Genomic DNA, 14883 nt, shown 5'->3' on the forward strand with positions numbered 1-14883 from the left:
GAATTAGTGATCTAGAGGACAAACTGATAGAGAAAAATGATCAGGAGGAGGCCTGGAACAAAAGGCGTGAAAACAGAATTGGGGAAATAAATGATGCCATGAAACATTCCAATGTCAGAATTATTGGGATCCCTGAGGGGGGGGAGAAAGAAAGAAGAATTGAAGATACAGTTGAACAAATTCTATATGAAAGTTTTCCCAGTATGGGGAATGGAATAAGCATTAGTGTCCTACAGGTAGAAGGAGCACCCCTTAAGATGAACAAATCTAGAAAGACCTCAAGGCTCTTGATTGCAAGACTGATGAAGAATAATTTTAGACAAGAGCTTTTGAGAACAGTAAGGGGGAAGAGATTCCTTTGTACAGAGGAAGGTCCATCAGAATGACATCAGACCTGCCCACAGAAACCTGGCAAGCCAAAAACAGCTGGCAAGACATATCCAGGGCATTACATGAGAACAACATACAGCCAAGAATGCTTTATCCAGCATATATCCTGGCATTCAAAATAGATGTAAAGATAAACTTCCAAAACTTGCCAGCTTCCAAAACTGACAAGGTTTAAAAGAGTATGTGACCATGGGGCATCTGGGTGGTTCAGTGGGTTAAAGCCTCTGCCTTTGGCTCAGGTCATGATCCCAAGGTCCTGAGATCAAGCCCTGCAGAGGACTTTATGCTCCTCAGGGAGCCTGCTTCCTCCCCTCTCTCTCTCTGCCTGCCTCTCTGCCTACTTGTGATCTCTCTCTCTCTCTCTCTATCAAATAAATAAAATCTTAAAAAAAAAAAAAAAATATGTGACCACCAAGCCAGCACTACAAGAAATATTTGGCGGGGCCGGGGGTAAGAGGAAAGAACCCAAGAGTGTCATAGAACAGAAATTTTCAGAGACCATCTATAGAAACACGGACTTCACAGGCAACATGATGTCAATAAAAATGTAACTTTCAGAGGCGCCTGGGTGGCTCAGTGGGTTAAAGCCTCTGCCTTCAGCTTGGGTCATGATCCCTGGGTCCTGGGATTGAGCCCTGCATTGGGTTCTCTGCTCAGTGGGGAGCCTGCTTTCTCCTCTCCCTCTGCCTGCCTCTCTGCCTACTTGTGATCTCTGTCTGTCAAATAAATAAATAAAATCTTAAAAAATAATAAAGAAAGAAAAGAAAAAAAATGTATCTTTCAATAATCAGTCATGAACTGCCTAAAAGCTCCCATAAAACAGCACAGCATTGCAGATTCAATAAAACAACAGGACCCGTTCATATGTTGTCTACAAGAGAACCATTTGAAACATAAGGCTGCACCCACCCTGAAAATGAAGAGGTGGAGAAGCATCTTTCATGCCAAATGGCCCTCAAAAGAAAGCTGGGGTAGCTATTCTCATATCAGATAAATTAGATTTTAAAGTAAAGACTGTAGTCAGAGATAAAGAAGGATGATACTACATCATTTTTAAAGGGACTATCCACCAAGAAGATCTACAAGTTGTAAATATTTATGCCCCCAATACAGGAGAAGCCAACTACATAAGACAACTGTTCATCAAGATAAAGGGCCATACTGATATAAATAGCAGCAAGAGATCTTAACATGCTATTCTCAGTAATAGACAGATCATCCAAGCAGAAAATCAATAAAGAAATGAGAGCATTGAATGACACATTGACCCAGATGAACCTTGTAGATATACACAGAACATTCCACCCTAAAACAACAGAATACTCATTCTTCTCAAGGTCACATGGAACTTTCTCCAGAACAGACCACATACTGGGTTACAAATCAGGGCTCAACTGATACCAAAAGATTGAGATTATTCCCTGCATATTCTCAGACCACAATGCTTTGAAACTGGAACTCAACCACAAGAAAATGTTTGAAAGGAATTCAAACACTTGGAGATAAAGACCACCCTGCTTAAGAATGTTTGGATTACCAGGAAAACAAAGAAAAACTTAAACAAATCACGGAAACCAATGAAAGTGAAGACACTTTGGTCCAAAATCTATGGGGATGACAAAGGTGGGTCTAAGGGGAAAATCCATAGCCATCAAGTCCTCCCTCAATAAATAAATAAATAAATAAAATAAAAAATCCAGAATACACCAGCTGTCTTTACACCTTATGGAACTGAAGAATTAACAACAAATTAAGCCAACAAAAAACACACACAAGAAGGAAAATGATCAAGATTAGAGCAGCAATCGATGAGAGAGAAACTAATAGAATACATCAATTAAACCAGAAACTTTTTTTTGAAAGAATCAATAATATAAATAAACAATTGGCCAAACTAATCCTAAAGAAAAGAGAGAGGACTCAAATTAATGAAATTATGAATGAAAAGGGAGAGATCATGACTAACACCAAGGAAATTAAAACAAACTTCAGAAATTATTATCAATTGTTATATGCCAATAAGTTAAGCAACCTAGATGAAATGGATGCATTTCTGGAAATCAATAAACTTCCAAAACTGAATCAGGAAGAAATTGACATCCTGAATAGACCAGTATCTAGTAACAAGATTGAAGCAGTGATCAAAAACCTCCCAAAAAACAAGAGCCCAGGACCTGATGGATTCCCAGGAGAATTCTACCAAACATTCAAAGAAGAAATAATACCTATTCTCCTGAAGCTGTTTCAAAAGATAGAAACAGAAGAAAAACTTCCAGACTCTTTGTATGAAGCCAGCATTACCCTGATCCCAATCCAGGCAAAAACCCCACCAAAAAGGAGAATTCAGACCAATACCCACAATAAATATGGATGCCAAGATTCTCAACAAGATGCTAGCTAATAGGATCTAACAGAACTTTAAAAAAGATTATCAACCATGACCAGGTAGGATTTGTCCATGGGATGCAAGGGAGGTTCAACATTCACAAATCAATCAATGAGATAGAGCAAATCAATAAGACAAGAGAGATGAACCACATGGTCCTCTCAATTGCTACAGCAAAACCAACTGACAAGATACAGCATCCATTCCAGATTAAAATGATTCAAAGTATAAGGATACAGGGAACATTCCTTAACTTCATAAAATCTATCTATGAAAAACACACAGCAACTATAATCCTCAATGGGGAAAAGTTGACAGCCTTCCCTTTGAGATCAGGAACATGACAAGGATGTCCACTCTCACCACCATTATTCAACATAGTACTAGAAGTCCTAGAAACAGCAATCAGACAACAAAAAGAAATAAAATTTATTCAAATTACCAAAGAAGAAGTAAAACTCTCTTCTCAGATGACATGATACTTTTTTATGGAAAACCCAAAAATCTCCACCCCCAAACTACTAGAACTCATACAGCAATTCAATAATGTGGCAGGATACAAAATCAATGTATACAAATGAGTTGCTGTCTTATACACTAACATTGAAAAAATAGAAAGGGAAATTAGACAATTGATTCCATTTACTATAGCAACAATAACCATCAGATAACTCTGAGTAAACCTAACCAAAGAGGTAAAGGATCTGTACTCCAAGAACTACAGAACACTCATGAAAGGAACTGAAGAAGACACAAAAAGGCGGAAGACCATCCCATGCTCATGGACCTGAAGAATAAACATTGTTATAATGTCTATCCTGCCTAGAACCATCTATACATTCAATGCCATCGCTATCAAAATTCTGCCAGCATTTTTCAAAGAGCTAGAACAAACAATCCTAAAATTTGTATGGAACCAGAAGAGACCCCAAGATGCTAAGGAAATGTTGAAGAAGAAAAGCAAAACTAGAGTCATCACCATTCTCTTACACCATACACAAAGATAAACTTGAAATGGATAGAAGACGTCAAAGTGAGACAGGAATCCATCAGAATCCTAGAGGAGAACATAGGCAGTAACCTCTTCAGTACTGGCCACAGCAACTTCTTTCAAAATATTTCTCCAAAGGCAAAATAAACTTTGGGGGCTTCATCAAGATAAAATGCTTCTGATCTCATTTCTTCAATTCCAATGTTTAAAAAAAAAAAAACTCTTAAAACAATTCTATTTTCCTGTTTAATTACTTAAAAATTAATTTATTAGATTTTTTCTAAATATGCAACAATTCTTTCTTCACCCTGACACTACTCATGTTTTTCCTAACCAAAATTTGTTCTTCCCAACTAGATAAAAAGCTTTAGTAAGTTAGAAGCACTTGTGTGTGTGTCTGTGTGTGCATACACACGTATATGTGTAATATTACTCAGCAACTAGACAAGGCCTGGAGAGTAAGGTATTTTTATATCAGATTTCTAAATATAACACTATCACATCATGAGTGAATATATACACATAATTTTAATTAACTATGTAGTCCTATCATACAGAAAAAGTTTTTGATTTAAATATTGTATTTGTATTGATATGTATTAATTCTTGAAATTTGTATTGATTCTTGTTATTATTACCAGATAATAATGATGAAAGATCAAAACCAGAAGTAACTTGTGGGTTATGATTTAGTTTCCATAAATTAGTAATAATAATAATTGATAAACTGTTATGCATCATAAGCCAAATTGAATCTGTTATGGAGTGTATTTATCTTTTGTTTGGCAATTTTTAAATAATTTCTTCTGAGATTTTAGCTCATCTGTGGGCTTGGTGACTTAGTTTAGTCTTTCTACTTGGAAATTTTATTTGGAAAAATTTTTTACATGATGCAATATTTTACTTATTTTTATTAGCTTACTACTTAATGCTATGATTTCTTCTCTGGGGTGTCAGGGGACATAGAAAAGTAGCAAAGGGAAGAAGTATGGCATAAAAATATTGACTTATTCATTTATGCAAAATAAGCTTTATATAGATATCCTTCTTTTTTTTATAAACATATATTTTTATCCCCAGGGGTACAGGTCTGTGAATCACCAGGTTTACACACTTCACAGCACTCACTAAAACACATACCCTCCCCAATGTCCATAATCCCACCCCCTTCCCCCAAACCCCCTCCCCCCAGCAACCCCCAGTTTGTTTTGTGAGATTAAGAGTCACTTATGGTTTGTCTCCCTCCCAATCCCATCTTGTTTCATTGATTCTTCTCATACCCACTTAAGCCCCCATGTTGCATCACCACTTCCTCATATCAGGGAGATCATATGATAGTTTTCTTTCTCTGCTTGACTTATTTCACTAAGAATGATACGCTCTAGTTCCATCCATGTTGTCGCAAATGGCAAGATTTCATTTCTTTTGATGGCTGCATAGTATTCCATTGTGTATATATACCACATCTTCTTGATCCATTCATCTGTTGATGGACATCTAGGTTCTTTCCATAGTTTGGCTATTGTGGACATTGCTGCTATAAACATTCGAGTACACGTGCCCCATTGGATCACTACGTTTGTATCTTTAGGGTAAATACCCAATAGTGCAACTGCTGGGTCATAGGGCAGTACTATTTTCAACATTTTGAGGAACCTCCATGCTGTTTTCCAGAGTGGCTGCACCAGCTTGCATTCCCACCAACAGTGTAGGAGGGTTCCCCTTTCTCCACATCCTCGCCAGCATCTGTCATTTCCTGACTTGTTGATTTTAGCCATTCTGACTGGTGTGAGGTGATATCGCATTGTGGTTTTGATTTGTATTTCCCTGATGCCGAGTGACATGGAGCACTTTTTCATGTGTCTGTTGGCCATCTGGATGTCTTCTTTGCAGAAATGTCTGTTCATGTCCTCTGCCCATTTCTTGATTGGATTATTTGTTCTTTGGGTGTTGAGTTTGCTAAGTTCTTTATAGATTCTGGACACCTGTCCTTTATCTGATATGTCGTTTGCAAATATCTTCTCCCATTCTGTCAGTTGTCTTTTGATTTTCCTAACTGTTTCTTTTGCTGTGCAAAAGCTTTTGATCTTGATGAAATCCCAATAGTTCATTTTTGCCCTTGCTTCCCTTGCCTTTGGCGTTGTTCCTAGGAAGATGTTGCTGCGGCTGAGGTCGAAGAGGTTGCTGCCTGTGTTCTCCTCAAGGATTTTGATGGATTCCTTTCGCACATTGAGGTCCTTCATCCATTTTGAGTCTATTTTCGTGTGTGGTGTAAGGAAATGGTCCAATTTCATTTTTCTGCATGTGGCTGTCCAATTTTCCCAGCACCATTTATTGAAGAGGCTGTCTTTTTTCCATTGGACATTCTTTCCTGCTTTGTCGAAGATTAGTTGACCATAGAGTTGAGGGTCTATTTCTGGGCTTTCTATTCTGTTCCATTGATCTATGGGTCTGTTTTTGTGCCAGTACCATGCTGTCTTGATGATGACAGCTTTGTAATAGAGCTTGAAGTCCGGAATTGTGATGCCACCAACATTGTTGACTTTCTTTTTCAATATCCCTTTGGCTATTCGAGGTCTTTTCTGGTTCCATATAAATTTTAGAATTATTTGTTCCATTTCTTTGAAAAAGATGGATGGTACTTTGATAGGAATTGCATTAAATGTGTAGATTGCTTTAGGTAGCATAGACATTTTCACAATATTTATTCTTCCAATCCAGGAGCATGGAACATTTTTCCATTTCTTTGTGTCTTCCTCAATTTCTTTCATGAGTACTTTATAGTTTTCTGAGTATAGATTCTGTGTCTCTTTGGTTAGGTTTATTCCTAGGTATCTTATGGTTTGGGTGCAATTGTTAATGAGATTGACTCTTTAATTTCTCTTCCTTCTGTCTTGCTGTTGGTGTAGAGAAATGCAACTGATTTCTGTGCATTGATTTTATATCGTGACACTTTACTGAATTCTTGTATAAGTTCTAGCAGTTTTGGAGTGGAGACTTTTGGGTTTTCCACATATAGTATCATATCATCTGCGAAGAGTGATAATTTGACTTCTTCTTTGCCGATTTGGATGCCTTTAATTTCCTTTTGTTGTCTGATTGCTGAGGCTAGGACCTCTAGTACTATGTTGAATAGCGGTGGTTATAATGGACATCCCTGCCGTGTTCCTGACCTTAGCGGAAAAGCTTTCAGTTTTTCTCCATTGGGAATGATATTTGCGGTGGGTTTTTCATAGATGGCTTTGATGATATTGAGGTATGTGCCCCCTATCCATACACTTTGAAGAGTTTTGATCAGGAAGGGATGCTGTACTTTGCCAAATGCTTTTTCAGCATCTATTGAGAGTATCATATGGTTCTTGTTCTTACTTTTATTGATGTGTTGTATCACATTGACTGATTTGCGGATGTTGAACCAACCTTGCAGCCTTGGAATAAATCCCACTTAGTCGTGGTGAATAATCCTTTTAATGTATTGTTGAATCCTATTGGCTAGTATTTTGTTGAGTATTTTCGCATCTGTGTTCATCAAAGATATTGGTCTATAGCTCTCTTTTTTGATGGGATCCTTGTCTGGTTTTGGGATCAAGGTGATGCTGGCCTCATAAAATGAGTTTGGAAGTTTTCCTTCCATTTCTATTTTTTGGAACAGTTTCAGGAGAATAGGAATTAGTTCTTCTTTAAATGTTTGGTAGAATTCCCCCGGGAAGCCGTCTGGCCCTGGGCTTTTGTTTGTTTGGAGATTTTTAATGACTGTTTCTATCTCCTTACTGGTTATGGGTCTGTTCAGGCTTTCTATTTCTTCCTGGTTCAGTTGTGGTAGTTTATATGTTTCTAGGAATGCATCCATTTCTTCCAGATTGTCAAATTTGTTGGCGTAGAGTTGCTCATAGTATGTTCTTATAATAGTTTGTATTTCTTTGGTGTTAGTTGTGATCTCTCCTCTTTCATTCATGATTTTACTTATTTGGGTCCTTTCTCTTTTCTTTTTGATAAGTCTGGCCAGGGTTTAACAATTTTATTAATTCTTTCAAAGAACCATCTCCTAGTTTCGTTGATTTGCTCTATTGTCTTTTTGGTTTCTATTTCATTGATTTCTGCTCTGATCTTTATGATTTCTCTTCTCCTGCTTGGCTTAGGGTTTCTTTCTTGTTCTTTCTCCAGCTCCTTTAGGTGTAGGGTTAGGTTGTGTACCTGAGACCTTTCTTGTTTCTTGAGAAAGGCTTGTACCACTATATATTTTCCTCTCAGGACTGCCTTGTTGTGTCCCGCAGATTTTGAACTATTGTATTTTCATTATCATTTGTTTCCATGATTTTTTTCAATTCTTCTTTAATTTCCCGGTTGACCCATTCATTCTTTAGAAGGATGCTGTTTAGTCTCCATGTATTTGGCTTATTTTCAAACTTCCTGTTGTGGTTGAGTTCTAGCTTTAGAGCATTGTGGTCTGAAAATATGCAGGGAATGATCCCAATCTTTTGATACTGATTGAGTCCTGATTTAGGACCGAGGAGGTGATCTATTCTGGAGAATGTTCCATGTGCACTAGAGAAGAATGTGTATTCTGTTGCTTTGGGATGAAATGTTCTGAATATATCTGTGATGTCCATCTGGTCCAGTGTGTCGTTTAAGGCCTTTATTTCCTTGCTGATCTTTTGCTTGGATGATCTGTCCATTTCAGTGAGGGGAGTGTTAAAGTCCCCTACTATTATTGTATTATTGTTGATGTGTTTCTTTGATTTTGTTATTAATTGGTTTATATAGTAGGCTGCTCCCACGTTGGTGGCATAGATATTTAAAATTGTTAAATCCTCTTGTTGGACAGACTCTTTGAGTATGATATAGTGTCCTTCCTCATCTCTTATCATAGTCTTTGGCTTAAAATCTAATTGATCTGATATAAGGATTGCCACTCCTGCTTTCTTCTGATGTCCATTAGCATGGTAAATTCTTTTCCACCCCCTCACTTTAAATCTGGAGGTGTCTTCGGGATTAAAATGAGTTTCTTGGAGGCAACATATGATGGGTTTTGTTTTTTTATCCATTCTGATACCCTGTGTATTTTGAAAGGGGCATTTAGCCCATTAACATTCAGGGTAACTATTGAGAGATATGAATTTAGGGCCATTGTATTCCTGTAAGGTGACTGTTACTGTTTATGGTCTCTGTTCCTTTCTGATCTACCACTTGTAGGCTCTCTCTTTGCTTAGAGGACCCCTTCAATATTTCCTGTAGAGCTGGTTTGGTGTTTGCAAATTCTTTCAGTTTTTGTTTGTCCTAGATGCTTTTAATCTCTCCTTCTATTTTCAATGATAGCCTAGCTGGATATAGTATTCTTGGCTGCATGTTTTACTCGTTTAGTGCTCTGAAAATATCATGCCAGCTCTTTCTGGCCTGCCAGGTCTCTGTGGATAAGTCATCTGCCAATCTAATATTTTTACCATTGTATGTTACAGACTTCTTTTCCCGGGCTGCTTTCAGGATTTTCTCTTTGTCACTGAGACTTGTAAATTTTACTATTAGGTGACGGGGTGTGGGCCTATTCTTATTGATTTTGAGGGGCGTTCTCTGAACCTCATGAATTTTGATGCTCGTTCCCTTTGCCATATTGGGGAAATTCTCCCCAATATTTCTCTTCAGTATACCTTCTGCTCCCCTCTCTCTTTCTTCTTCTTCTGGAATCCCAATTATTCTAATGTTGTTTCATCTTATAGTGTCACTTATCTCTCGAATTCTCCCCTCGTGGTCCAGTAGCTGTTTGTCCCTCTTTTGCTCAGCTTCTTTATTCTCTGTCATTTGGTCTTCTATATCACTAATTCTTTCTTCTGCCTCATTTATCCTAGCAGTGAGAGCCTCCATTTTTGATTGCACCTCATTAATAGCTTTTTTGATTTCAACTTTGTTAGATTTTAGTTCTTTTATTTCTCCAGAAAGGGCTTTTATATCTCTCGAGATGGTTTCTCTAATATCTTCCATGCCTTTTTCGAGCCCAGCTAGAACCTTGAGAATTGTCATTCTGAACTCTAGATCTGACATATTACCAATGTCTGTATTGATTAGGTCCCTAGCCTTCGGTACTGCCTCTTGTTCTTTTTTTTGTGTTGAATTTTTCCGTCTTATCATTTTGTCCAGATAAGAGTATATGAAGGAGCAAGTAAAATACTAAAAGGGTGGCAACAACCCCAGGAAAATATGCTTTAACCAAATTATAAGATATCCCAAATCGTGAGGGAATAGAAAGGGGATAAAAAGAGGTTCAAAAAGGAAGAAAAAAAAAAAAAAGAAAGAAAAAAGAAAAAAAAAATAAAAGAAAAGAATTAAAAAAAGAAAACAAATAAGAAAAATATAAAAAAGAAAAAATATATATATTGGATAAACTAGTTAAAAAATGTTAAAAAAGAAAAGGTAAACGTTAAAAAAAAAATTTACCAGAAGGCGACAAAAAAAAACAAAAAATTAAAAAGAAAAAAATCAAATTAACTGCAAGACTAAAAAAAATCACAGGGAAAAAGCCATGAGTTCCGTGCTTTGCTTTCTCCTTCTCTGGAATTCTGCTGCTCTCCTTGGTATTGAAACCACACTCCTTGGTAGGTGAACTTGGTCCTGGCTGGATTTCTTGTTGATCTTCTGGGGGAGGGGCCTATTGTAGTGATTCTCAAGTGTCTTTGCCCCAGGTGGAATTGCACTGTCCTTAACAGGGGCCGGGGTGAGTAATCCGCTTGGGTTTGCTTTCAGGAGCTTTTGTTCCCTGAGCACTTTCCGTAGAGTTCTGGAGGACGGGAATACAAACGGCGGCCTCCTGGTCTCCGGCCCGGAGGAGCCAAGAGCCCAGAGCCCCACTCCTCAGTGCGCCCTCAGAGAACATTGCCCAGTTACTCCTGTCTGCCTGACCTCCGGCCGCGCTCCGAGCTCACCAAGCCTGCGACTGGTTCAAGGTAACACCGAGCTGTGAGCTTACTGTTGGCTCTGTCTCTGTAGTCAGCTTTCCCGTTCAAATACCCGCAAGCTCTGCGACACTCAGACACCCCCGATCCTTCTGTGACCCTGTGGGACCTGAGGCCATGCTGACCCCGTGTGGGCTTTGCCCAGTTTAGCCTCTGGAGCGATGTCCCTCAGTGGAACAGACTTTTAAAAGTCCTGATTTTGTGCGCCATTGCTCCACCGCTTGCTAAGAGCTGGCCCCTCCCCCCGGGGTCTATCTTCCCGTCGCTTTGGATTCACTTCTCCGCCGGTCCTACCTTTCAAAAAGTGGTTGTTTTTCTGTTTCCAGAATTGCTGTTCTTCTTCTCTTCGATCTGCCGATGGATTTTCAGGTGTTTGCAATCTTTAGATAAGCTATCTAGCTGATCTCCAGCCAGCTGAAGTAGTCTCAGCCTGCTACTTCTCCGCCATCTTCTCTAACAATCTATATAGATATCCTTAAAATTAACTATGGCTTCTCTCAACATCATCAAATCAAATGCCAAAATTTCTTTCCCTTGATGGAATGTCTTATGTTATAAAAATTACCTTGTTTTCTTCTGATATGAATGTACATTTGATTGCATGTCTACTACTACATTCAAAATTACTTCCCTGAGCACTGAAATAATTGCTATGCCATCTTCTATATATTTTATTGTTGATGGAATACCCCATGAACTGTATTATATAATCATCTTTTCCTTATGTACTTGAGGTTTTCTTTCTTCCCCTTAGGTAGTGAGGTTTTACCACTGTCTTCTTATTTGTACTAAATAAAATAATTTTTACGACACAATAAGATTATAACTAACACTTATACAACTAAAAAATTAAACAGCAACCAGGAAAACAAGAATGATAACAAATCCATAAAGGTAGTGTTAGAATGTAAGACCAATATTGAAATGTATTTTAATCAATTCTTATTAAATGCAAATAATAATTACTATCAAAAGTTGATATTGCAATATTATCATAAATTCTAATTTTGACTTAAAATTCTAGATCTATACTGAAAGTGAGAACCAAGCAATGGGAAAAATAGAGGGAAATAAAACCACATTTTTTGGCAACAAAATAAAAATTGAAATTCAGAAGTTTCACAAAATACGAATTTTAGGTATTCAAATGACAAAGAGAAGGATAAAGGCCAAAAATAAAATATAAAGTGTATGTTCAAATGCAGCAAAATAATTTAAAAAGGAAGTGGTAGAATTATATTATGCAGAAAAAAATTAGAAAAATAAAAGAACAAAGACACACATACAATTATAAATAAAGTATCAAAAACTCAGATTTTAAAAAACTGAGATGTACAATGATTATATCTTTCCACTGTTACACAAAACACAAGTCAATATCAAAGCAGTCTTTGTAAAATGGGGCTTTCTTACCCATACGTCTTGAGACCTCATTCATAGTATACAGGAGAGATTATAGGTGATTTTAATTACAATGCACTTAATTAAATGAGTTTGTTTTTGACATTTGTTATATTTGATAACTTATAGAGACAAAAGAAAGTTTCCAATTTTAATCCTTTTTCCATGAGATGTTGTCCAGTTTATAATAGGTTTTTGGAAAAATCTTGAGGGGAAAGTAGGCACCAAAATAACAACTTCAAGGTAAAGCTAGTCATTTAGATGACAATTGTGGTGACAATTCCATTTAGCCATGATTGTGAAAAATCTACTTATCATTCTAATTAAGACACCATTGGTTTGAATTTGATGGGCCCAATATGGGCTGACCAGCCATGGGAGCCTGATTTGCCTCCATCTTATGTGCTGTCTGTCCTTGGTGACTGCATGTCCAGGTCCTCATGGCAGGCACGCAGGGGCAGGGGCTGGCAATGGTGATAGTCTGCTTGTGGTCACTGCTGCTGGGCTACAGCAAATCCACCTGTGGATACTGTCTCCCCTCAGCCACTAGAGCATCTTGTTTGACTACAGCAATGGCCAGGGGAGGCTGAGGAAGATGTGGATGAAGATGCTCATCATTCAGAGGCTAAGGTGGCGAGTCTGAGAGCAGTGGAGGTACAGAATTGCTCCTGTGTGGTTGAATCAGAAGGCAACCAAGAACAGAAACAGGAGCACCTACCAAAAAGCTGCCTAACTCCATGGGAAGTGCGGTTTGTTGGGCAAGAAAAAGAATGTGACTGTCTGCAACAGAAAGCTCTGGAAGAATTAAAACAATGAGGAAATAGGAAAGAAATAGAAGACTATGAAAAAAAAAGATAGAAAGGTAATTGCTAAAGAAACGTACAAGGAATGGGTTCAGGAAAAGAATGAACAGAAAAGAAAAAGGGAACAAAAATTAATAAAGAAATGGAAGAAAACACAGTAGAGGAACTGGTGAAGAAACATTTGCAAGAAAAGGTAAAAGAAAAATATCAAGAATGGTTGAAGAAAAAATGTTGGAAAACATGATAAGAAGAAAAGGAAAAGGAAAAACAATGGTAAGGTGAATTACAGGGAAAAAGGAAATAGCAGAAAGAAAGTTTAAGGAGTGGTTGAAAAATTCAAAAAATAGACCTTGTCTGGCTGCAGAGAGCTATGGTTATGCCAATGGAAAACACAGAATTTTATTGAGAACCAGTATTTTATAATCCATTCCATGGAAACCCATCCATATGTCTCCTTCTAAAAAGCTGAGGACCTCGAGGAAAGAGGATGAAAAGGTCTGTGAATGTCAGCCAAGGAACTCATAGCCTCTGGTGATGCGGAGAGTGGGAAGCTGTCTTTACCTTGGAACTCAGTGCAGAATACAAAGACAGTGGATGTGGGAAATGCTTTTAACTGGAGCTAATTTTAAACTTAGCATCATTTTTCACTGTTCAGTCAGCCCCTCAACATTTGATGTGATTATGGGCAAGTTGAAAATTTTACATTTGTGTATGTTGTTCTTGGAGTTAATTGAGGAAGGTGTTTTAGATATTTTCATTTTTAAAAGTGCTTTAAGCTTGATCTTGGCATATTGTTTCATAGGACAAATGACTGAATATCTAACGATTGTGTTTATATTTAGCTTGTATCAAAACTACACTGTAATACCAATAAAACAGACAGTTTATGTTGTGTTAAAAAAATCCACTGAATATGAAGACATACTTGTTTGAATACATATGTCCATGCTTTATTGAATGTTACATGTTGGTGTTTTATTAAATGCTCTATTTAAAAATATTAATAAATTTTTTTTTTTTTTAAATATTAATAAATTAATTTTTGCACAAACTGTGTTAGTTCTGAAATTTGATATTAGAAAATTGAGATAAATCTCTTCTGTGTGCAAGTTTTCACTCGCTCGGTTGACTTAAATATTTTCTTTAGTAACTCTTTAGATCACCCTACAAATCTTTTGCCATTAACTGTAATAAGCTTTAATAGGTAAGAAAAAAGGCCTTGTAAACTAATGTTTCCTAAACAAGAGCATAAATCTGTCACACAGTATATTAACTATTAATTTTAAACAGTAATATTCTTGTTTTAATTTTCAGTATTGATAGAAAAAATAAGAAAGAAACAGTTAAACATGATCAATTTGTATATTTTTAGATATATTAATGAATATTGAGTAAAATAACAATAATGAAAAGTAGCTTGAAGATAATTTCAAATTCAAAACTTAATTTAACATATAAATGGACATTCACATTTAACATTAGAAAATTCTAAAACAAATTATCCTACTCACCTTATTATATCAGATACAATTAATAGAGATATTTACTGACATTTATAATATATTACTAACATATTCATGTTTTCATTATTTTATGGCCACATAGCATTTTATTATTTCATTATATGTATATTCAAGTGTTCCTTTACTTCTCTGCTAGAAAGTGTTTAGAATAATTATATTCCTGTTGTAGTTACGCTGCTGTGAACACTCAGGTTTACTTGAAGCAGTGTTTATATATGTGAATATTTAAGTTAAGTTTCTACCAATGGAACTGTTCTGTTAAATGAGATGAGATACCTAATGTTTAAGATATTTTTTAAATTGCAAAAAAGTGTAAATTATTTAATTACCTGGGTACAATTAGTTTATACATTGTTGGAACATCTAGTATTCTACTTTAAAATATACTGCATGCACATGCAAAACAAAATCACTTTAGAGAAAATTGCAAGTTAATGTTTCTTAC

General features: G+C 36.6%; 1 pseudogene; it reads left to right on the plus strand.

The window, feature by feature from the left end:
• The first annotated feature begins 203 nt into the window (after positions 1-203).
• LOC101684779 lies at positions 204-13338 on the plus strand (annotated as a pseudogene).
• The last annotated feature ends 1545 nt before the right edge of the window (positions 13339-14883 follow it).

Source organism: Mustela putorius, unplaced genomic scaffold, assembly GCF_011764305.1.
Source record: "Mustela putorius furo isolate JIRA1106 unplaced genomic scaffold, ASM1176430v1.1 tig00003834_pilon_pilon_pilon, whole genome shotgun sequence".
Lineage (NCBI taxonomy): Eukaryota > Metazoa > Chordata > Mammalia > Carnivora > Mustelidae > Mustela > Mustela putorius.